A 26,250-nucleotide genomic window follows, 5' to 3' on the forward strand; every position below is an offset into this window, starting at 1 on the left:
TCCTTACACTAAAGTTTGATTGTTTGTTCCAATTTATCAAGAACAACTCCTGAAACACAAAGACCGTTAAATTAGAACAGGAAGATTTTTAAAAGTGTTAAAAACATAAGCGTGAAGAGCAAGATATTGAGAAGAGGGACAACTTCTTCATACACGGAATGATTTCTGTTCGTTTCATATTTTAATATTGCTCCTTACTTTAAATTAAAAAAATGTTTTTTTATTTTATTTAATATAGTCACTGAGTCTATTTTCTATCCATTTAAAAGTAAAGACTTTATAAGCTAATTTTATTGAAAGATAAATATCTGCTATAGCCTAAAAACATTTTTTTGGTTTCATAGAAGTACGTGGTTTACGTTCTTTCACCAAGACGTTTGACAGGGGAAAATAAACTAAAAAAATCAACTAAATTAAGCCTTCAGAAAAGGCTCCAAGACTCAAAAACAAACTTTTTCCATGTAGGGCCTATTAAAATACGAAGACATACCCTGCTTGTTCACATCTGTTGTTTTTAGAACACAGACTGGAGAGTATCCCTCAAATCGAGAGTGCCTTCCTCTGGTCTTTCCACGACCAGTGGAGGCTTCAGGTTACCTGTTGTCGTTGCCTTTGGGTCCTAAAATATTGAAAAAGAGGTAATGATGATGGTTAGTCTTGTAGGAAGCACACCCAAATTTATTTTACTCCATACTAACATGATTGAAGAATGAATTTTCCTTTGGATTGTGCTTTTCACAGTAAACTACGAATTTGCCATCGTCACAAAGGTCAAGGAAAATATTCCAAATTACAGCATAATAAATTTTATTCGAAAAATTTTTATGTCAAATTTTGCATGTCATAAAATTTATCATTTTAAATTATATCGCTTCCGGGTTGCGAAACTAGCCAAATATAATAAGAGTTTTAAATTTGTTTAATGTATATGAACAGACTTCGCTTGGATCAATAAGGAATGTTACTTGTAGATGTGCCTAGACTTTTTGATATGCAGACAGGTTCTTACTATGCTTTAGCATGTCTAGTAATCAACCTCACAACACACAAAATTTTTATAGTTAATTAGAAACTAGGAAATTTAAACAGTGAGATGTCTACCCCTAATGAGATTCTTTTCTGTAAAATACAGAAATTATTACTTTCATGTAGAAAATACACAGTAAAAATAAAAAGTTTTAAAAGTAGAATTATTGCTACTCAAATTTATTGGATGTGAAAGGTTAAATTGACTCGTTTTGATGACCTGTATCATCCTGTCATGTCAATCCTTGTCCAATAGGACAGCTAGTATGTTAGGGACTCTTAAACAGAGGCGGATTAAGATACTACTAATAACAATTCACTACAGAAACAAGGTGCTTGAGAGGCCAAAACAGCAGTCAAAATATTTCGCAATCTATCCTATTTCATCCATGGCATTTGATCAAGCCATCTTAGCCCTTCTTTTCATCATAGCCCTTCTATGATGAAACCATATTTCCAGCTGATCGTTCGATAGATGGTTAGTCAAGCGAGTACCAAAAACTATGCACAGACTCTTCATCTGAAAAAAAACATTAAAAAATTAACGCTCCGCTCTTTGCGTTTTTTACTGCTTTATAAAGCAGATTTGTGTGAAAGAGTCAAACTTTAGCGTAAAGAGCGGGGTGTTGAGCAAGGAACAGACCCTTTCATATACGGAATATTTTATGTTGGTTTTAATATTTAATGTCGCTCCATACTTTCAGTTAATTTTTTTTTTTATTTAATCCTAGGAAGGATCAAACTTTTTTCTTTGTAGTTGGAGCAATCTCCTTTTTTTATTGCTTCCGCTTTTTCTTTTAGTGGCTTAACGAATTTATTCCCAATTTTGTGACCGAGGTAATTCGTTTGTCTTTGTACCAATCTATATTTCTCTACATTAAGTGTTAATCCAATTATGGGTCTACCAACTTTGCTTTAAAACTCCATTATCCTATAAAACTAGATTTTGCTTCAAAACTAAATCAAAAGGCACTGTGTGAAAAATAAAACTTAGTATCATTCCCAAAAATTCTATATATGCTCTTTGATAACCTAGATACACTTCCATTCTTTTGATTTATTTATATTGTAAGAGCAGAAGTAGTAAACGTAGCAGCCACGAAAATTTCAGCTTAATACCCCCAGTCGTTCTCGATATGTTGATGTAATGGCTTATTGGCAACCACGCACACAGTGCCTTTTGACACATGAAAAAAAATAAACATCATATTAGAAGTTTTCACCCAACCCAGTGTAAGCACAGAAGATATATTTCGACAAATAAGCTTTATCTTAATCACGTTCTTGCAATCAATGTTATGCACAAATACTTCCACAAAGAAATTCCAATTACAAGTCTAAGTTGACGTAAGTCCAAAGATACTTCTTTCAATGAGCACATCATGGTAGCAGTTGTAGCAGCCACCTAGTAAAGAGCGAACAAAAGCCCATAGTAACCAAAAGTTTAAACATACGTTTAAAAAAAAGAAACTGCCTACTTAAAAAAAATTGCCAGCTGAAACTGATTCAAGAATAGTAACTATTATTTCGGTTCGTCTTAAAAGTGTAAGTTTATTGCGAAAAGAAATTTATTGAGATTTTGAAAAAAACTAAAACCCCTCGAAAACACCATCAGATTAAAATCAGAAGGATACCATTGAAATCAGCATAGTTGAAAACCTTGTACAGGGAAATTACAGCCCCACCCACCCTGAACAACAAGAAATATTTTTTGCATGGATAGCACTGATCTGTCTCCCGTTTTCTTTGTCTTTATTTCCAAGGCTAGCAGTTTGCCCTCAGTAATCATTAGATCGCCTTAAAAAGTCTCTGGTTGGCACAACCTCTAGAAGCTGGGGGCAAGGGTTTTAAGCGACGACCTGGGGATATATAAGGTTGTCATGCAAGGGGTTGTCGTATGTTGATTGGCTTATTTCATTGAGAAATGAAAGTCCTAGCTCTTTTTTAGTAATCAAAGGTGATCGGAATACAACTAGTCACAACACTCTTCCTCCTGATTGAAATTTTGAGATAGCTATTTTGTTCAAAATAGTCCAAAGATCATCTAACGATAAATCAAGGGCTGAAAAAACCCTAACAAAAACCCCTAGAAACTTGAAGCAGGGTGTCTAAATTATGCTCCGGGGGCATATAACATTTTTATCGAAAGGGTAGTCGCATAAAATTTAGAGGAGCTGATTCAATTGAAAATTGAAAGCTTTAGTGTCCTTAGTAGCAAAAACCCACCCCCCACCCCAAACACGCCCTCATTTCTTTAATTGTATCCGATCAAATTTTTAAGATATATATTTGTTAAAAATAGTCTATAGATCAAATCACTATCTTTCCTGGGCTGATAAAACCCCCCAAAGGCCCTAGAGCAAGGGCTATTAAATAAGCAAGTTGCCCATTGTTAACACATAATTTTGTATGTTAGGGGTGGTCATATTATCTTTGGAGGAGACTGATTCAAATTAAAATTTAAAGTTTTATTTCACCTTCTTAGAGTCAACAGTAATAGGGAGAAAACCATCCCCCTCACCCTTTTCCTTCCAATCTAAATTTTGATATGGGTATGTCGTTCAATTTAATCCAACGGTCAAATGGCCATGGTTCCAGGTTCGACAGTTGTCCCAAGCTGTTAATGAAAGTTCTATAATTCATACTAGTGGTCGTTTGTTAAAATAATGGGTTTTCATAGAAAGCCTAGTCGAGGAAAGAGGGGCTCATTTGATTAAAATTCAAATTTATAGTGCAATTTTATAGGTAAAATGTTGGCCGATGGTAGCTAGACTCTCCCCTCATGACTTTTCCTCAAAATCTGCTCGATCGTGATTTTTGATAGACAATTTATTTGGTAAATTCTAAAAGTTAAATAACTAAAGTTCAGGGATTGAAAATTCCTACCAATCCCTGGGGTGAGGGATGTAACTTATGCAAATTGCCCATTGAAAACATATTTATATTTTTCTCGACCTTTCAATGCTTTCGAGCTTTTGAGCAACTGCCACTACTATTATGATGTTCTTAAGGCACTTTCAAATCTTTTTATCTCACAAATTTTATCTTCCGGCGGCAAAACAACCTGTGCCTCAGGTATTTTAAGTTTTCAACTTCACTGGATTCACCATCTACCAAGGCAAGCAATCTATCAAAAGGATCAAACTCTCCCCCTGTACAATATAACCTATTCACCCTCATTTAATTCTAGTTCAAGCAGCTCAGTTTTCTTAAAATTAATACGGTCTTTTTAATTTTTAACTATAGTTGCAATCGTTATCGTAATGTAAAAACTATTCTGGTATCACGATCCTTCAATGCCAGAAAAAATTCATACATCTTGCTATTATTTATTTAGAGCACAGAAATTATGTGGATAATCTTGGTTTTTAAGTTTTTGCATCCCATTTGTTTTTATGCTTCCCCATAATCGTCGCCCTGATCCTTAGAACAAAGTTCATCACAGGGAAATGATAAAGTCCTGCCCATCTCCAAATTCCACATTGAATGAATTGCTAACATCACTTCTGTAAAATTAAGTGAAGAGGTATTTTTCTACTGTAAAGCACTAATCACTTTAATGTACTTAAGGGGTATATATTTTGGTTGCAGCACCAAATGCATCATGTATGCAGCGTCAAATTCAACCTAGCAAAGAACGAAATCTAGCCCATTCTATATTTTAATAGCAGATAAATGATTTATAATTATTATTGCCATTAATATTAATGATAAACGTTTATCACAAAAGCAAAATTTATGGAAATTATTAAACACAGCACAATAATTCTTTGAAAGTGCTCATGAGTGAAAAACAAACTGTGCCGTCGGAGGATTATAGTCTAAAACACTTATAGAAAAATTACTCTTCTCCATCGCTTGCAAAAAGAAAAATTAATGTTTGCTTTGAAATGAGAGCTGTTGCTCCGCTGGTTTTACCTATGGGTGATTGAACCAAACTAATGGTTTTAGAAGGTTGAGAGGGAATTATTTGAAAGACAATCGCTATCTATACCTTTTGACAAATAATTTTCTATGACAAGATGATCTATTTGAGTGTAAGGTGCTTGATTCCTGAATAAGTTGCCATGTTTCTAAGAATGACGTCATCAACTCGTATCCAGAGTATTCCCTGTGCTATAAATTAAAAAAGGATGTATACATATTTTTTTTTTACAAAAAACCAATCATAAAAAAAAGATAAATTAACAAACCAATTCACATTTTAAAAAATAATATCCGATAAGAAATTTTTTTTATAGAAACCTATTATTTGACGGCGTGGCCATCCTGTTGATAAAGTTGTTCTCTTCCAGATTTAAGCTAGTAAAAAGCCCTCCTTTCTATGATATATTTTCATCATTATTGGACAAACATGTGCAACCTACTGAGGAATGACCTTAGCTCTAGAGACCTAATTGCCAAAACTGTCTAGCAATCCAAGCATAAGGATTTTCATCTGGAGTTCAAAATTTCATTGGAGCTCATTTATGGAGAGTCAACATCTCTTGGTCATTGATAGTACATAGGGAGTCAACAATTTGTCAATGTTTCAATTGTAAGATTCATGTTATAGGGGTAGGTAGCAAGCTTGTCAACAGTAGATAGGATCAAACCTGGGTACAATTTTAGCTGATTGAAGACACGAATCTTGATTTCTACGCCAAAATTGTATTAATAAAAATTATTAGCTTATTTCCTTACCGTATCTATTGAAAATTGGCTTTCCCGACTGGAATGAAAATCAGTAGTCTCTTTAGACAATTTTATGCTTCCCTCATTTTGATTTTTTGCTGTTACTTGTATCTGCATAGTTGAAAAAGTAGCCTAATATAATCATTTAAAGTACCAAGTTAAATGTGTAATGCTATGCGAAAAATATGACAGCTTAATACATCTTTAAAAAATCATACTTCTTTACGGCCTTAGCTTCATTATAGAGATAAATTTTATATTTTTGGCACTAAATTAGATCCAAAGGCGTCGCAAAATTGTTCACAAATATAAGATGCAGTAAATTAAATATTTATCACTTCAAGCATAAAGTTGCTTCTTTTCCATTAATTTTCAAATCCATACCATTTTCTAAAAGGAAGTCACACTTAATATTGCCAAAAACAATATTAGTCAACCTAAAAATCTGAGCGGCGTTAAAAATTAGTGTCATTGCATAAAAGAAGTTAGCGTTTGCAGATCATATATCCAGAGATTCCAAGAAATTGGTCCTAAAATACATAATACAACAAACATAGACAGTAATTTAAGATTATGCCAAGTATGACTAAAAGTATATATCCAAAGAGGTGATAGGGAAATATAAATTCCAATGTCAGCTATTGCAGGGTAAGCCTTGTAAATTGCCAGTAAACTCATAACAGTGTAGATGAGAAGAGGAGAATCTGTGTGAAACCTTATTGTAAGAGGTATAATATAAACGATGGTATTTAACTGAAAAACATAGAGGAAAAACTCATGAAAATCCGGAAAAAAAAATCGATGAAAAAGTACCAAAAGAGACCAATATTAGGACGAAGATCTGTTGCTTTCAAGACAAATTCATATGTAACATCCAAGAATTCGCAAGTTTCTGTTATTTCTAGTGAATAAAATAGGAGAAATCCAAGTGTAGTGAGGAAAATAGTGAGGTTAAGAAAAACGTAACTACAGATGCTGTACCATTTCCTTTCTGTTTGCTAACAGTTTTTCTTAGATAATATGTATACTGTAGATGGGATGGACAAGGGTATGGCGTATAAGTCACGGTAAGCTGTCAAGGCCAAGAATATAGACGATGGTACTATTGAACTCTTAACTGTGCCATATAGACTAGCAGCAAGAAACATATTTTTTAATTTTGAAGTTGACTCACTGATGTAGGTTAACAGCACAAGTGGATTACAAAAACAAGATTTAAGAATCCAATCACCCATGCTACTGAAATAATCATCAGCATTAAGCATCAAATACAGTAGGGATTCAGAGACTTTGTTCCTTTTTAATCCTCTTATAATGTCTATGGCTATCTCTCGTCCTACCCACGATAGTAAGATACCACACGTGAAATGAGACACTGTAATTACAGTGGAATCCAATCTGTATTTTTATAATATTGCTATGGCCAAAAGAACCAATGGCTGTTCATGAACTAAGTCTCCTGAGTAAGCATTCCCGATGATATTTTTGAGAAATATTCCTTCTTTTATTCTTTCAGCATAATTTGTTGGGACAAAAATCTCAGGTCTAAACCTAAGATTGACATTACTAATTTTTTTAAAAACTAAGTGCAAAAGTCCTGTAAATATCCCTTAGATTTAAATCTACTCATTGACATGTATAGACACATGGATGTATACGGTAAAGAATGATTTGTAAATTTTCTCTTTGAGATTTCTGACTGCTTGGCTGGAGAGATTTACAATCGTAAGATGCAAACATTTTGCAACTAATAACAAATTATATTTTTAAGATATTTGATAGCTATTTATTTAGTTAAATTGAAACGAAGACTTTATTTCAAGGGAAATGACGTATAAATATAGAGAAGTCTTTTATTTCTTCATCTATTTTATTTCATCACAGGCTCTTCCACATGCATGTTTGTAAAGCACATGCTCTTTATTCGACTCTTTCTGAAGATTGAATATATAAAAGGAGTGGTGTGACTAGTTGTATTCCGATCACTTTTGAATCCTAAAAAGAAGCTAAGACTTTCAAGTTTTTTATGAAATGAGCCAATCAAAGTATATACGGCAACTCCTTCCATGACAACCTGATATATCCCCGAGTCATCGCTTAAAAGCCTTGTCCCAAGCTTCTAGGAGTTGTGCCGGCCCGAAGATCTTGTAAGGTGATCTAATGACTATTTTGAAAAAATTGACTATCTCAAAATTTTAGGATGAAGAATTTAGGAGAAAAGGACTACAATCATTATCGTGAAATCTATTCTTGTGTCATGAACCCTCAAAGCCGCAAACAATCAAACATCTTGTTAACATTTATCTAGAGCTCTGAAATTGCCTGTATTATCTTGCTTTTGGAGTTTATCTTCCCATTTGTTACCATGCCTCTCTGTAGTCTTCATCTTGATCCTTAGAACAAAGCCCATCACAGGGATATGATACAATCCTGCCGAATTCTAGATTCCACACTGAAAAAATTGATAATATCTCTTCTGTTAAATTAAAAGAAGCTGTATTATTTTCTTGCAAAGAAGTAATCACTATAATACACGTATGTGGTGTATATCTTAATTGCACCGTCAAATGCATCAATGTTTGCAGCGTGATATTCAACCTAGCAAAGAACGAACTCTAGTCCATACTAACTTTAATTGAACGTGTTTGGAGAAAACTACTTTGTGAGGAACAACCACTATTAGAAGCAGATTGGCGATTGATTAGTGTTATTTCCATTAATCTTAATGATAAACGTTTATGGCAAAAAACAAATCTATGGATATTCCAAAACTCACCAAATAATTCTTTGAACATATTTTGATAAAAATGAAAACACCATTGGATAAATATCAATAAACCAGGGCAAAAAATCATCAAACCAATGCACACTTGAAATAAAACTTGAAAAAATCGACTTGAGCATTTTTTAAAATTAAAGTTTAATAATAAGTAGTTTTTATTGAAACCGATTAATCTAGTAGCATAGCCATTGTATTGACAATGATTTTTTCTTCTAGATATCGAGCTATGAAAAAGCGAAGGGCTTTTTATCACTGTATTATTATTATTTATTTCTAACCCACACAGTACAGAGGTACAATACGTGGAGTATCACGAGGAAAAAACATATAAAATGCAACACAAATCAATATAGAAATCAAAGATTACCAGTTACAGAGTAACACATAAAAATTTAAAAGAGACTAAAACAAAAAAGAAATAACATGAAAGGAGGGGGAAAAGAAGAAGAGAGAAAAAATACTCACAACTAGCAGAATCTAATAAGCAGAAATATAGACACAAGCTGTCATTATTATTATCATTATTTGATTTTTACTCACTCTTTACAATACTAACAAATGTAGAGAGACCAAACAGAGAAAAACAACTAAACAAATACAAGAAAAAAAAACTTACGACTGAAAAAACCTGATACGGTGATGGTGTGAAGAAAAATGAATACAAGCAACATTTGAAAGTTTTCTGTGTCGTGCTTCCCGTTTTTCAGTAATATTAGGAACAAGAAATTTATTAATAATTACCCGGTTTTTGGTCTAAGATGGAAGAAACAACAAATATTTACAAAATCTAAAATAATTAATCCGGATTCTTTTTAACTCATTTTTCTTAAGGAGGAGAAAAACTCCAGAAGCAAAAAGAATTGAATGGTCACAAAAAAGTGAGTAGAGCTTGGCCAACGCGAGTTTATTGTATTTATCTCTATTGGCAACAATCTTAGCATATCTTAATTTAATTTTCATATTAATATCTGAGACTGTGCACTGCCGCAAGCTCGGAAGACTATTAGTAATAGAAATACCGAGCCATCGAAGAGAATCTACGAGAGGGATAGTAAAGCCACTGAAGCGAAGGGAAGTACTAGAAGTGTTATTAAAAGAAAGAAATTTACATTTATCTACATTAAGAGAAGGCCTATGTTTGAAAAAGAAGTGGCAATACAAGAAACCATATTCGATAAACTAGTTTTAGTACGGCTTATAAGAAGCAGATCATCAGCGTCAGCCAGGTATGAAACATCGGGAAAACCAGAGAGATAGGTAGCTGATATCTTTGCCAGAACTCCTGAAATACATAAATTAAATACGGCCGGAGATAAAACTCCACCTTGCCTTAAAACTCTTTTCAATTTAATAATAGAAGCTGGCACAGATTTCAGCCGAAGAAAAGAATTAGAGTACTTGTACCGAAGAAGTAAAATAACAGATGGATTGACACCGCACCCACGAAGAGCAGCAAAAAGCTGACTATGACATACACTATTAAAAGCTTTTGATAGATCTAAAGAACAAAGATATATACTCCTTCCCTTAGAAGAATTTTCAAGGAGCAAAGAAGATAATACACGATGTGCGTGTTGACAACCAAATCCGGGCTTAAATCCAAACTTGTTATCTCTCTCAAGCATATTATTAGTCACGAAAGGCAGTAATACATGCTCAAGAACTTTACTAAAAGTGCAAGAGACAGTAATAGGTCGGTAAGAAGAGCAAATTAAAGGAGAATTTCCCTTCTTTAAAATTGGAGAGACAGTACCCCACAAAAAACTCTCCGGTACACTAGAAGTAAAAATACACATCTGGAGAAGTAGGTTTATATGGTCAATAAGGGGGGGAGCAATCTAATAAAAGGTGAAATCTAAATATACCATCATTATCAACATTATCTGATCTAAGTTTATGAATTGCTTCAATTACGGATGAAAGAGAAATGAGGATACAAAGACGTTGAGATAGAGGGGTACTAAAAATGGTAGAAAGAAAATGAGTATACAAAGAATGCACATGGTAATTAACAATAGAAAAATAGACGAGTAATGGCCATGCCAAGCAGATGCAGGAAGACAATCACTACTTGGCACATCACTTCTAATCGACTCAGAATTAATAAATTTTCACCCTTATCTCTTTGACACTGGAGAATCCATACCAAAATAACGCATTGACTTAAGATATTTTTGATATTCACTGCGCGTCTTACGCTTAAGGTCAGATGCAATTCCACACGGCGGTCTATTACATTCAGTCCATACTTTTGACCAAAGTTTTTCTTTATTTTTTGAAGTTTTTAAATTAGGATCTAAAGAACAAAAAGATTTTTGCGTACCACGTCTAACACATTGCTGCGGCACTGTAACTACCTCGGCGTCTTTTAACCATTTAATCATGTGATTATAATAGCATTCCAGGCCCTTTTTGCAATTCTCTTGTATAGAGCTCTGAAGCAGATGATAGGGAACTCGTATAACAAACGGCAGGCTTGTTAGTGTAAACGCATAGAGAGGAGCATCAGCTTTCTTCCAATTACTTTTTTCAAGCCATTTTGAAGACCAGGGTACTTTACAAATACTTGCAGGGTTTAAATTCAGTGTAAGAGTAAGTGAGACAGGGACATGGTCTAAGTCTTGTTCTTCAGCGTGTACAAACACTATTGATGTAGTAATACTAGGTGAGCAAATAATGTGATCAATATTGCTCTTACTGCCTGAATGGTGAATATAAGAATAAGGATGAGTTTTGGGTATAATATGATAAGATTGAAAGCAATCTAACAACAAATCACTTCTCACTGATGAGTTATTTATATCCGTATTGAAGTCACCAATGATCATATAATCTAGAGAAATAGAAATAATTTTTTCCACTAAAAACTTCAACGTGTTACAAAATTTAGCATATCTAGCCATCGATCTGGAAGAACGGTCATCATAAGGCAGAAAAGAATTAATGAAAACTATAGTGCCCATACGAACAACCAAAAAAAAATTCATCCGAGTATAAAATCACCGGCGAAACCAAATTAGGATTGCGCTTAAAAACACAAGCTAGCCCGCCGGTGATATATATGTATGTGATATATTTTCAACATTATTAGACAAACAGGTACAACCTAATGAGGAACGATCTTGGCCTTTAGCTAATGAAAAATAAATCACAAAACAAAGAAAATCCTTAACTAATGCTATTTTGTCAGCTAAATAAAATGCCAGGTCACAATCAATAATTTAAAAAAAGAAGAAAGATTTGTTTGTAGAGTGTTTCAGGGGAAAGCATGACCAAATAGAAAATAGTATCCCCGTTGCAAATTGCAATTCCCAGTTTATTCAGAATTGTTATGGCCAAAGCAGTTTCTTTGAGAATCTTTTTTAAAAGAAATTATGCATAGTGCAAATTTATGTATAGCTAGGGGATATTGACATAGCAGACAACTACAAAAAAGTTTTGTAATCTAAATAAATAATAGTATTTATCAATGGGACATGGCAAAACTCTAATTAATATCAGAAAACCTAAAATTTGAATCAACAATATAAAATTCAGTTTGGAAAGCTTCTTATAACATGTTTTGTGTTCCATCTGGGCTTTCTTAACATCCTGATATCAGTGAGTTGCCACGAAGCTTTGTCGTGAAGCTCCTCCTTCACAATTACACATCTTTTCCTGAAATAACCCTGCTTACTATTTTCTCTGGAAAGTTTCACTTTTCACGGAGTGAGAACTAATTGTTTGAGCGATAATATTTCGCTGCAATGCAGTGAAATATTTCAGCAAAATAGTAAATAGGATTTTTTTTTCTGGAAATGATACGTCATCGTGAAGTAGAAGAATCACGTGCAGGGCAGCTAAAAAATATACCAATATAATAACCCGTCAATTGAAAACTCCGCCTTTTTGAGTTAAAATTGATTGTCCAAGGAAAAAAGGCGGCACAGTAATAGTTTACAATGAAGCTAAGGATATATTTTTTTCAGCAGTTATGATCATAAATATCATCATTTCCAAGTGAGTGAATCAATGCAAGCTTTCAGCATTGAACGTTTTCAGTGGAAACATAAATAGTAAAGCAACGATACTGGAATGAAGAGAAATCATAGGCAGCGCATAAGCAGTGCCTAAGTAAAGAACGATGTTGCCACAACGTAATTTTTTTTTTTTTTTTGACCAGGGCACTTTTCATCGAAGGACTTGTCGTAGAAACTTCAAAACGGCTCATTCGATTGGAAACGGAAGGGGCTAGTGACCTGTTAAATAGTCAAAATTTAATACTAGTTTCACACTAGTGTTGGGCGCTACGTTGCATTGTCAAATGAAACTGTCGTACAGAAAATTTGACTACATGGCTAAATATATTGTCTTGTGGCATAAGAAAAGGACTCGCTTCGTTATCGTATCCAGCAAAATTTTTTTATTCAAATTTTCATAGCCTGGCTGTCCATTGGAGGACAATTTGCTCGACAACTAAATGTTTGGTGTGGCATGGGAGTTATCTCTGTCTCTAACATTGGTTACTGAACCCTCTCTGATGATTTTCGATTCATAGGGAAAATACGATCACTAGTATCAATTTTTGGAGGTGGTCTCTACTCATTTTGTCCATTGGCACAAGATTTATGTTGATGTGACTCAGAATCAGACTTGAAAGTGTTTCCATTTGCTGCTAATTACTCAAATTTTGACCAATAGCAGAAATTGATTAAAATCTTGTTTTGCTGTATATGACGTTTGAGCCTTCACTTATGATAGGTCATTGAATGTTAGAGCCATCTATGAAAAGCCTGTTTTGTATGCAAATATTTTACCAACTCCGTTGCACACTACTCTGTCTTTGGCTGGTTATGGAAATGAAAGATGTACAATCATTGCACATATAATAAACACAATCGCTTCGGAGGCCATGAGAGTTGTTAATCTATAAACCTTATCCTGGTACCTTCGTTTTTATGCCTATACCTTAATATTACTTCGTTAAGTACAAAAAAGTTGCTTCCAGATTATCTCCATTTTGTACCTGAACGAGATCGTGTAAGACATCGTCATCTTGAAGTAGTTTTTGGAATTCTGTCAAATTTGACTATCGAAATTCAATTCGAGTTTGAAAAGGTCTTTTATAAATGCCATGAATATCCTACGGATGTGAATCGTGGGTTTGACAATCCAGCTGCAGTTATCAGTGCTCATCTTTTGATTCCATATAGTTGCGCTACCTTATCACAAGAATCAAGTTCTTTTGAACACAACATTAATATGAATCCGCCTAAAAGGTATGCTGTAAGAATACACAGTGAAACCCTGGTGGTAATGATAGCAAGTCCTGACCTCAGTATGCCTTACAATGTTATTTATCTTACTTTCACTGTCTTAGCTTTAGCATTTGGACCTTTTTACAGCTATACCACTAAAACAATCGCAAAGCATCTGGTGAAAGAGACCAGAGCTAAGAGGTTTCTGAACCTCTCTTCTTGATTAGCTGAAATAGCGGAAAGGCACGATAGAGAAAAAAGAAAACAATAAAAATATTGAATATATGTTTTGACTCCGAAAACATTTAAAATAAAAAGTTTATTTTTGAAAAACAGCGAATAGAAATTTCGTATTGGATTGAAAACAGAAAAATATATTTAATACCGTTAAAGAGAAAATTTATGTTGCCACTGCTACCATATCCGTGGTTATCTTTTGCCGTCAATTCTTACGTGAAACCCTTTGATATGTTCACAGTTGCAGCATGTGGTTGATTTTTACTGACTTTGCGATTTTTGAAAAGATACTAAAAGCTAATAATTTTTTGTGTTCTTCAGAATATAATTCTCACTAAAACAAAGCACAGACTCATTGAGATAACTTTTCTCAGTCTATATCTTTTTCACAAGGTTTGGTTACTTCCCTCAGCAGGATTAAGGGGCTATGATTACTATGAAAAACAATAGGAGTGTTTGCTCTACTATAAATTTTATCTACTATTTATTCTACTATTTTCTTGATTTTTATCTACTATTTTATCTGCTATATATTTTTGGCCTTCTGGGTTGCCTCAGTCTTACCAATGAGTCTATAAGCTCTGATGTATATGTCCGATAATGCGTTGTTACCAGGATTAATTGAATGTAAGTACGACAGTGAATTTGTCTCAATAGGGTTCCTGGCAGGCATTACAGAAGAAGTAAGATAAGATTTATTAATGAAAAACGGCATTACATAAACCCAAATGGGCCGAATTTGCACTTTAGCGTTAATAAACAATAAAAGAACCAAAAACAAACAAACAAACAACAAAAAAAAATTATAAAAGGTCATTATCAAATACGTAAAATGTTACAGACAATAACAAATTAAACTCATAAAAAAACCATAATAAAGAAAACCAAAATTTTGAAACTTAGTAGACAATCTGTGTTAGAAAAAGGACTTGCTTCAATAATCAAATATCTTTGAAAAGACTTCAATATGAAAAGACATATCAGTATGAAAAACTTACAAAAAGGTAGATTTAAAAAAAACTACAAGTTTCTTAATAATTCGCTGGAAGAAAAAGAACTGTTTTCCCCACCACCTATAAAATTAAAACATCTACAGCCTGGACCATCATGTAAGACTAGGCAAATATTGGGAGTTAAGATATAGGAACATTGTTTGAGGTAATGAAAATTAAAAATTAAGAGGAAATAAAAAATAGGCTAGAAGACGAGCGACAGCGAGAATCAAAACGTGTCAAAATTGAGAATGACAGTGATGAGAATTAAAATGATGATTCTTTGGAGTAACCTGATCAGTAAGCATGATAAGACCAAGAGAACAGCCATAAATACTTAAATTCACAGCCGGTGAAAATAAACAACATGGACTATCCAATGAGACTAGACCCCAAAAAAAAATTTACAAGTGTAAAATTTGATAATTCATTTGAAAAAAGAGAAGTTTTGTCCCACGAACTGGCCAAATAAAGGATTCACATACTGGATCGTCATTTAAAACTGTGCCAATACAGACGGCTAAGGTAATTGCCTTTGGCAAATTGTCCGAATTATTTAAAAAATCCAAAATAAAAAAGAAAAAAAACTGGGATTAGAAGATAAACGACAGTGGATTTAAATCCTACACAAATTGAAAATAATAGTTTTAATAATTGGGTTTGGGATACTGGCATGGATAAGGTCATCAATATTTATTATGCGTTTGTTTAAAAAAAATAAAGTTTCGGAAATATGTATTTCATAATGAAAAAAGAGTCCAAGTCCTGGTAAAACTTGAAGTTCAAAAATGTATAAAAGTTTCAAGCGATAAAACAGTTATATATAACGAAATTAGCGTTTATATAGACTTAAGCAAGGAACATGATAATATTTCATCTTCTGTAAAAAACAACAAAGGTTCGACGATATGTTCTTCAGAATGACAGAAGACAAATCAGTGCCATGCAAAAGTTAAAGGCCGAATACCAAAAAAAAATTAATTTTACAGAGGCGCTAAGTCTAATTTAAGGTCATTAAGAACGTTTAATGTGTTGATTGATAATGGTGAAGCACAGATACATGTGATTAAAAGACCACTGGAAGTCAGAATTATAACAGCTAAAGAAACAAGAATGGAAAAAATCAACGACAATCACACTGAATTGTAAACGAAATTCTGAATGGTGATATGTGGCTGGAAACTTGAAAGGACGTATCTGTTGTCTATAACGCCTTAAGGTTCCATTTCAAGAATTGTCTCATAATTTTATTTCGATGAAAAAAATGTCCAGGTGGCATTCCTCCAGTGTAATTTCTAAAATAGCCATAAAATTCATTCATAATATCAATAAAAATCTTACTAGCAGAAATAATGCTGAAGTGATATTCATGCACTGTAGTTCCTAAAACCTATCCAGAATATCCATATCCAGAACTATGCAGAATATCCATATTCAGACCTATCCAGAATATCCATAAGAATCTCATTGGTAGAAATGATGTCCAAGTTGCATTCTCCACTGTAATCCTTGAAATAGCCCTAAAATTCATCCATAATATCAATAAAAAAACTTTATTAGCAGAAATATTGTCAAAGTGATATTCATGCACTGTTGTCCCTATGATCTATCCAGAATATCTGAAGACATCTCACTGGTGGAAATGATGTCCAAGTGTCATTCCTGTACTGTGATCCCTATAATTATCTCAAAATTCATCCATACAATCTATAAGAATCTCATTGATGGAAAGAATGTTTAATTGACATTTTTATGCTTGATCCATTCTTTGGCTTTATAGAGTTACATAAGAAACTTTATAAAAGAGATATGAATTTAATACCCAAAAACTTATTACTTAAGTTGTTAACTTAAATAACTTAATACCCAAATCAATTCTTAAGATTCGCTATTTTGACAATGTGCATGCACATATCGTCTTTTTATTTCGTTCAAATTTCCCGTTAATACTGTAAATGGAGTAGTGTGGTATTAGTAATGGTGATAGTTGTAGTAGTATTTGTAACATGCGAATATTGCCTTTTGGATCATCTCTCTTATTATTTCCTTAATTTTCCAAATTAATACACTCAGTAATTCTTGTGTTTCACTCTTTTGACAATCCGTATACATATACCGTGTTTTGATTTAGTTCAACACTCCCCTCAACATTCTCTGAAAGTTTCACCTGAATATCCTTCGTTTTCTTGTCCTGAAGACTGTGGGGAGGTTGACATCCCCAAAAACAAAGTTACTGGGCCTTTCAACAATTCTGAATAAAGTAGTTCTCTTAAAATTTCGATCGGATGTGTTGGGGAATGATAGGTTTGGGGGAGGGGGATGATTGTCCTCTATTTAATTTTGGCTCTTAAAAAGGGCACTAAAACTTCCAATTTCTAATCAAATGAGCTACATCTGATCCAAAATTTATGCGACCACCCGTTCCATAAAAACCTTATATGCCCCAGGCATACCTTACGACCCCTGCCAATGAACTCTGGAGGATTATGTCCACCCTAAAGACATTGTTATAGGATTTTTAGACTATTGGTAACAAAATGGCTATCTCATAATTTCAATTGAATGCGTTTTAGGAAAAGATGATGTCAGGGAGGGGGTCTATTTACTTTCCATTATGTTATCTGTTATCCACTATGTTAGCTCTATCGGATGCGTTTGCGGAAAATACGGCGTTGGTGGGGGGGGGGGGAGTTGAAGATGCCCCCAGTCCCTTTCACTCTTAAAAAAGGAACTAGAACATTGGGTTTTCACCTTTCTAAGAGACATTTTCCTCTTAGAAAGAGGCGAAGAAATTCAACACCCAATTCTCCCTGGATGTCTAGAGGTCTGCAAAATGCTACACATGAAGTATAATACTTTTGAAGTATAAACAATATAGAATTTGCTTACTTTTTCAGTGCGTGAAGCCAAAAAGATGTATTTTTGTGTAACACTGTGGGTGTATGTGGTTTGGTGGTTGGTGTCTTTGGCTCAGTGGGTGGTTGAGTGTGGTTAGATGCGTAGGTGTTTGTGGAGACTTTTTGATAGGATTGGGATGATTGAGTTAGGATGTTGGGCTGACAAGGTTTTTTTAGGCAAGTTTAAGTTAGGATAGGATAGGCTAAGTTGTTAGGTTAGGCTATGCTAAGATAGTCTAAGTTAAGTTAGGTTAGGATGAGGTTTGCGGGTGGGTATATTAGACTAGGTTAAGTGACTAGGTGTTGCTGGGTCGTTTGACTTAGGTTGCTGGGTTTTCTGTGAGTGGGTAGGTTAAATTAGGTTAAGTTAGGTCGGGATGTGTGGCTGGTTGGGGTTTGTGGCTGTATGGGTGTTTGAGGTTTGGTGGGTGGTTGTTTGTGGCTGGGTGGATGATTACATCTGATTGGGTCGTTTGGTATAGGTGGTTGGGTTTTCGGTGGATAATTTTTTTTTTGTTGGAGGTAGCAGGTTTTATGTGGTTCTTTCCTTGTCTAACAGAAAATAATTAATAGCCTTTTAATAGAGAAATATCTTTAAAAACATCAAAAGAATTTTTTATTTCATTAGAGGTCATTGTAATCATGAAATACTAGTTATGGAAGTTACATTCAATGATCCATGCATGCCAGCCAAGGAGGCAATGGCAAAAGTAGCTGAACTCATTTTTGAGAAATTGACATTATTTATAGTGATTATAGTAAAGGTGAATAAAATCCAAGAGACAGATTGCTCTCGTCATGTTTTAAAGGCAGCAAAACTGCTATTATATTTGTTTGAGAAGAAAAGCAATATGGTAGTAAAAATCAGCTTAGAATCTTATTATGGCAATATAAAAGCGGGGTTTAGATACAAGTTGAAAAACAATGGTTTTGCAAATGGGGTATTCTTGTAAAAGAATTTTAACCAAGATTTACCATTTTTGAGGAAAAATGTATTGAAAAAAGCTGTCAGATGATAAAAAAAACGTCTATCTTTTACCCTTCTGTGAACTCATCCACAACCTTGGATAGAAATATACATTTTCACAACAACAGAATTCTAAGGCAACTGAAAGAAATGAATATGTTTCTTAAATCGTAACGCTCCTATCCGTGTTTCTTCAGGTGATAATTTAAACCAAATGTCTTAAGTGCTATACAATATAGGTGATCCGTCCGATAAACTAGAGGAGAGGCGCCACAGCCTCTTGTCATATAACTCAATTCTGTTTTGATAACACCAGATAATCAAAATCAAATGTCACCGCCATCACATGGGTCCTCGATGGTATTGGTAAAATTTCGAAAGTGATGAGCAAGTAGAGGATAAAATAACACATTACAATATTGAGGAGAAAGCCCAAGACAAGGTAAAGGTACTTCAAAAGAACTAGGGAAGAAAATTGCAACCCGTAAAGAATAATAAAACAGTAAAAATAAGGAAAATGGGGGATAAAATTGAAAAAAGTTTAGATATGGTAAAATATGAGAAAGCTAAAGAGATAAACCAGGAAGGTGAGAACGATGAAATTAAACAAAAAAATAAGTTTGAAAAAAACAAAAAGGAGCTTTAGGGCTATTAAAATTAATACAGATGAAGAAATTAATAAAGCTAAGGCCGTCATGGAAGTTGAATTACATGTCATAATGTAGCTTCAAAAACATCAGAAGAATTTTTTTTTAATTTCCTTAAAACCCTTTGTTAGGGTTTCATCCATGCATGTCATTCGATGAGCCAATGGCAGAAGTCACCTAGGATAAACTGGAATTATAAAAGATTATTAAAAAAATTGCGAATACAATCCGAGACACATGTCGCAATCGCCATGTTTTAAAGGCAACAAAACTGCCATAGTATTTATTTGAGAACGGGAGAAGTGAAACTCTGCTTAGATTTTTATTATGAGGACTGACTAAAAAAAACTATGTAGATCCAGCTTGTTTAAACCAGTATTTTCAATATCTCAGGAAAGTAATGGGTATTAATTTGAAACTTTCAGATAATATTGAATTTGATCAAAAGGAACTGGGCACATCCTGGCTGTCAAAAGGTAGCATCTCAATAGCGTCATAATCGTAATCGATTACAACGTTTCTTCTCCAAATAAAAACAATATTTACTTAAAGGAAATACAACTTGTTTCTCCGTTACTTGTCTTAAACCGTAACATATTATTAAGATATGTCATATAACAGTTATTTTAAAATTCCTGGAAATTTCCTTACAACATAAGAGAATTTATCCAAACTAATCCATTTACAGGGATGGGCCATCCTTGTGTGAATTTAATTCTTGATTAGGTGAAACTACTTTTTTGTTTTTTTTTTCAGCTTGATGAAATTACAGGTCATTATGCTTAAACTAAACGTCACTGACCAAATTGATTGACAAATTAAGTCATTATTTTTTCTTGAAACGGGTTTTTCTATCAAACCGGCTTTCAATGCAAACAGTGAAAAAGAGCAAAATAATTTGATTCCTTGGGGCTACAAGTTCTGGTTTCCACAGTTTTGATTAGTAGGATAATGAAAAAAATACACTGAAAATTGTTTACTATTTGTCGGTCAGTTCTCTATTCAGAAGAAGGATAGAGTGATTTTGACAGTCCAGCAAAATATGAAAATTATACATTTTATATATGGCGTCTGTTTACTCCTAACATCATCAGAATGTTGAAGAAAGAAAGATTTCATTGGAGCAAGTTTATTAGCAGAAAAAGTTGAGCAGCTTATGGACCTTACTGTATGAAAACCAATTATCAAGCTGAATGGTGCAAAATTTAAAGAATATGTCCGATGTAGTTCCAGAAATTAATCAATGATTGTAATATTCACTGCCTTGTCCCCTCAAAGACAGTGTGATATTTGCAAGCAAATTTATGACGAATATACAATTGTTGCAAACTCTTACAGGTAATCAATGCCTAGCTCCAACAAACTTTTTTTGCATGGTTGATTTTGATGATGCACAAGATATTTTTCAATTGATGCGACTCAATACAGCCCCAGTTGTAATGCATTTCCCACCTAAGGGTAAACCAAAGAAGTCAGATACAATGGACATTCAGCGAGTTGACTTCGGAGCAGATGTTATGACGAAATGGATTAGAGAGCAGAAACAAGTTCAAATCCGTGTTTTACGGCCACCAAATTACTTGGGAACCATAGCTCGCTTGACATTGTTTGGCTTTGTTGCTGCTCTTCTTTATTTAAGACGAAAAACCTGGAATTTATATATAACAAGAATATGTGGACTGTCGTTTCTGTGGTAGTTGTCTTGGTGATGATTTTTGGACAAATGTGGAACCATATCCGTGGGTCACCTTTCTTGCACAGGAATCAAAATGGAGGAATTGCTTACGTCCATCATTCTTCTTAGGGCCAGTTTGTTTTCGAAACGTACATTATATTTGTAATTTATACCGGAATCACTTTCAGCTTAGTAGCCATGACCGAAGCAGCAAGTGGTGACAAAGATGATGGAAAAAAGAAGCGAATATATGCCGTTGTTGGTCTAGTCATGTTCGCTGTTTTCTTTTCCTGGTTGCTCTCGATATGCAAGTCCAAAGCTGGAGGATATCCTTACAGTTTCCTGTTTAAATGATCATATTGGAAGATAGTTGCAAGTTCAATGTGTGGGTAAAATGGTATTTGGGTGCTTTTTGTTGTGTTTTTTTTTATTTCCAGAGTTATTTTCAGTATCATTTGTACATTTGAGGTGATAACACGTCCAATAAGAGAGTCATGCATACTCCTGCCATTTACCAGTGCCCCAGCCATTTAAAAATTTGCCTCTCAAATACTTGGACTATCTGTCTTGGCTTTTCTCTGTCTACAATTAGCCATTTCTTGATGCAACCTATGCAACCTACTGCAAAATACTAGATAACTTTGCCCAAAGTTAAATACTTGATGCCCAAAGTTATATACATCCGCACCCATTTCCCAATGTAGACATTGTAGTAGATGGTTGGGTTTCTCATTCAAATATCAGCTGCCGTGTGGAAGCAGGAGCCAAGGGGGAAGACAAGACGATTGCTCAGAGTGAAGGGGCTTTTTATATTATTGAAGTTTTTTCCTGTATAAACTAGTTTTTAGACATTATCGTTCTGTTGTTAGATTGTAAAAAGTGTGTTCTAAGTTTCTTGTATAAGAAAGTAGTAAGTGTAGTTTTTTTTTTCTTTCTAAGATATATAAAGGCTAGACTAGGTTTCCTGGTAATTTTTATAGGTAGGGATCTAAAGGCACCCTCCTGCACCTCGCATGACTGAAGAATTGTTCAGGAAGGGATATTGCTCTGGCACTCCGACTCATGACTTGTAGTCAGGCACTCAGACTAAAAAGACGATGACTAGTGTGCATATACTAGCTAAGGGTTTTATTGACAACAGAGAGTCAAAAAATTCCTAGGACAGCTAGAATACTTTTAAGCAGATAAAAAAGTCTCTCAAACTGATATTTACCATCGTCAGGGACTCGGACAGGCTGTCAGACCTTCGTTTCTTCGGTTGGCCGCGAGGTCGCTTCCAACCGGCTTTGACAGGGTCGAAGTCATGGATCGTTTTCGCTGGTATGTGCGGAGGCATTTGAAGTAGGTGTCCAAGCCATCGTGTTATTCACTCGGCTGCTTGGGTCGAAAACCGAGACTGCTTGGTGAGCTGCAGCAGCTTCTCATTGCTGACCAAGTCGAACCATCGTAGACCTTCGATCCTCCTCAGGCTCTTCGACTGAAAGACATCAATTGCCTTGAGGGTTGCGGTTGAAGCTTGCCACGTCTCAGCTCCATAGACCATCACAGCGCCGACGAGGGCGTTTAAAATCTGCAGCTTCGTTGTGCGACTGATGTTTGTTTTTTGCCAGAGGTGACGGTTCAGTCTGCCTATGGCAGAAGACGCTTTGGATATTCTCGCTTGTAGTATAAAAGGAAGCAAGCCATCTGAATAAATTATGGAGCCCAGGTAGGTGAACCTTTGGACAACTTCGATGCTAGTGGTGATATCCAGGCTAACTGAAGGATTGGCAGCAAGGGAGGATGGTTCTATGGCCATAATTTTTATTTTAGTCCAGTTTATCTGCAGTCCTACTTTTGCAGCCTCTTCTCGTAAGATTCGAAGCGCTTCCAGCAACTGCTCCATGGAGTCCGCCAGAATGACCAAGTCATCGGCCAAATCAGCATCTGTAATGACACGATCTCCAAACTTAAGTCCAAAGCTGAGACGTGAAGTAGTCCTTGTTATAACGTAGTCTATGATGACGTTGAAGAGCTCTGGGGCCACTGCACATCCTTGGCGCACTCCTGTCGTTATTTGAAAGAACGGGCTGCGCCGGCCTTTCACTTGAACACAGCTCTCCGTCCCATGGTGTAGAGCTCTGAAGAGTCTGCAGTATTTCTCAGGGAGGCCTGTCGATTCTAGAATCCGCCAAAGAGCTTCTCGGTTCACTGAGTCGAGCGCAGCATGGAAGTCGACAAAGGTAAAAAAAACTTTTTGTCCGAAATCCGTGGCTTTTTCTATGATTTGTCGGATCTTAAAAATCTGCTCGATGGTTGAACGGTCCGACATGAAACCAGATTGCTCTGGTCGCCGGATTTTACGAATGAAATTTCGACATCAATCTAGCAGGACCATTGAGAAAAGTTTTCCCAGGACAGACAGTAGGGTTATTCCACGGTAGTTCAAGCAGTCGTTTTTAGAGCCTTTCCTTTTCCATAAAGGGATGATGACACCCTTCTTCCAATCTTCGGGAATTATCTTGGTTTGCCAGATTGTAGAGAACCGGGTGTGGAGAAACAGCAGTATAACAGGACCTGCATATTTTAGCAGCTCCAAACTCAGGCCACAGAAACCGGCAGCTTTATTGTTCTTGAGCCTTTTTACTGCATTTCCAATTTCTGAGGGGCTGAAAGACTCTTCTGGAGGAGCATCTGCTTCGGGTCTTGGACTGCCAGGTTGGCTGGGACTATCAGTAGGAGGCATAGACGGGCTAGTGTTGTTCAGGAGTGAGCAAAAGTGGTCCTTCCACCGATTGAGACAAGAACCCTCATCAGAGAGAAGCGTCCCATCCCTGGATATGACGGGTCCCAATGCTGGTGTTTTATTTTCTCTGAGATCACGGAAGTGCTGGAACAGGCTACCCATGTCTTTCTTTTTTGCTGCTAGTTCGATTTCATCGACTTTCCTTGCGACAAACTGAGTTCGGTCTCGGTGAATAAGTCTTTTCCGCACTCCAGCCTTCGATAGGTGACCATGTCCCCAAGAAGTCTTACCCTCCGCCTTTGCTCTATAACCTGCAGTGTTTCGTTAGTTAGCCACGATTTCTTTGACAAACTTCGCTTGCCAAGCACCAGCTGTGCTGCTTCGCTGGTCTGCGATTTAATATACTTCCAGGCGTCTTCGTTGCTGTTGAGTGTGCCAAGGAGCTAAAAAAGATTTGATATCTCAACACTATACTTCTGGCGAGTATCTGGCTCCTTTAGTTTCCCAATATCCGCTGCTACTGGTTTTCTTTCCGATCGCTGTGCATGGAGGCAAAGCTGGACATCAGCAAACACAAACCTGTGATCTGCATTTCCGAGCTATGCTGATCTGTAAGTTCTGCAGTTCTTCAGCGTTTATCTCCAGCGTTTAGAAATAATGACGTAGTCAATCATCTTCTTTGTGCGACCGTCGTTACTATACCACGTGTACTGGTGGATAGTCTTACGTTAAAGTAGGTGTTTACGATCACAAGTTCAGGGGATCGGCGCAGTTCGAGTAGGCGAAGGCCGTTATCGTTCATTGGATCGGGGGATACAGGTCCATTTGTGCCACGCCAAACACCAATATCATCTCGCACTGTAGCATTGAAGTCACCGAGAAGAACAGTGACATCGTGGGGGGACACTGTTGACAGACATCTGGACAGAGCAGAGTAGAACTCTTCCTTGGTTACATCGTCGGAATCGTTGGTCGGTGCATAGCATACGAAAATTGTCATCTTGCCTTGCTTGTGCCCAAGGCAGGCCTTCATTATTCTGTCCGATACAGCTTCGTGCAAGAGTAAGCCCTTTCTTGCAAAACCGTTTAGCGCGAGGGCAACACCATTTCTTCTTATGCTCCCTCCAGAAGAGACTAACGAGTGATTATCGCCTATTCGCTCTTCTCCACTTCCAGTAAGACGGGTTTCTGTGAGAACTGCAATCGCCACTTTATTCATACGAAGTTCTTGAGAAAGTAGGTTCTTTGATTCAGGTGCATTCAGGGTCAAAACATTCCAGGTGGCTATTCGAAGCCCCCTTTGATCTAGAAGATTTAGTTTGTCAGTCTTTCTTACGTCGTCAGCATGTCCGTTGACGCGCGATGGTCGAGATCTTAAAAGGGGTTCCGGATCCGAGGCTATGTAGTCCCTTTGCGTAGCACTTCATTTTCAGGTGGAGGGTCGCTAGCCCAACCGACCCTAGGCCTGGAATATGATTAGAGCTAGGTTAAACCTAGATACTGAGATTCCCGGGGTGGGCTCCACCCGCCACATGAGGTTGCAGCCACCCTGATCGGAGCGTTTAGTTAGGGGATGACCCCATATCCAGATGCACGTGGTCAGCAGACAAGGTCGCATCATTCCGGACGAACTCCATCTGCCTCCTTATGGCAAAATGGATTGGAGAGCAGACTGAAGTTCAAATCCGTGTTTTACGGCCACCAAATTACTCGGGAACCATAGCTCTCTTGACCTTGTTTGGCTTTGTTGCTGCTCTTCTTTATTTAAGACGAAATAACCTCGAATTTCTATATAACAAGAATATGTGGGCTTTCGTTTCTGTGGTTTTGTCTTGGTGATGATTTCTGGACAAATGTGGAGCCATATCCGTGGGTCGCCTTTTTTGCACAGGAGTCAAAATGGAGGAATTGCTTACGTCTATCATTCTTCTCAGGACCAGTTTGTTTTCAAAACGTACAACATATCTGCAATTTATACTGCAATCAGTTTCGGCTTAGTAACCATGACCGAAGCAGCAAGTGGTGACAAAGATGATGGGAAAATAAAGCGAATGCCGTTTTTGGTCTAGTAATATTCGTTGTTTTCTTTTCCTGGTTGCTCTCGATATTCAGGTCCGAAGCTGGAGAATATCCTTACAGTTTTCTGTTGAAATAATCATATTGGAAGATAATTAAAGGTTCAATGTGTGGGTAAAATGGTATTTGTGTGATTTTCGTTATGTTTTTTTTTTTATTTCCAGAGTTAATTTAAGTATCATTTGTACATTCGAGGTGATAACAAGTCGTTAAATTATTTATTGGATAATTAGTTCTACCTGCTGAACCAGTTTTTTTCGTATTGACTCATGACCTAAGCTTGTTTTTGGACTGCTCTAATTGAATCCCTCTAAA

General features: G+C 35.9%; 4 pseudogenes; 3 read left to right on the plus strand and 1 right to left on the minus strand.

Moving 5' to 3' along the window:
- Positions 1-6,034: 6,034 nt before the first annotated feature.
- LOC148943142 (GPI-anchor transamidase component PIGU-like) lies at positions 6,035-7,310 on the minus strand (annotated as a pseudogene).
- Positions 7,311-9,616: 2,306 nt separating this feature from the next.
- Positions 9,617-13,942, plus strand: LOC148943143 (GPI-anchor transamidase component PIGT-like; annotated as a pseudogene).
- Positions 13,943-20,501: 6,559 nt separating this feature from the next.
- On the plus strand, positions 20,502-21,576 carry LOC148943144 (dolichyl-diphosphooligosaccharide--protein glycosyltransferase subunit TUSC3 pseudogene; annotated as a pseudogene).
- A 3,930-nt stretch (positions 21,577-25,506) lies between these two features.
- On the plus strand, positions 25,507-26,014 carry LOC148943145 (dolichyl-diphosphooligosaccharide--protein glycosyltransferase subunit TUSC3-like; annotated as a pseudogene).
- The last annotated feature ends 236 nt before the right edge of the window (positions 26,015-26,250 follow it).

The sequence above is a fragment of the Artemia sp. Qi Xiang Cuo genome, chromosome 16 (assembly GCF_049724085.1).
Source record: "Artemia sp. Qi Xiang Cuo chromosome 16, ASM4972408v1, whole genome shotgun sequence".
NCBI lineage: Eukaryota > Metazoa > Arthropoda > Branchiopoda > Anostraca > Artemiidae > Artemia > Artemia sp. Qi Xiang Cuo.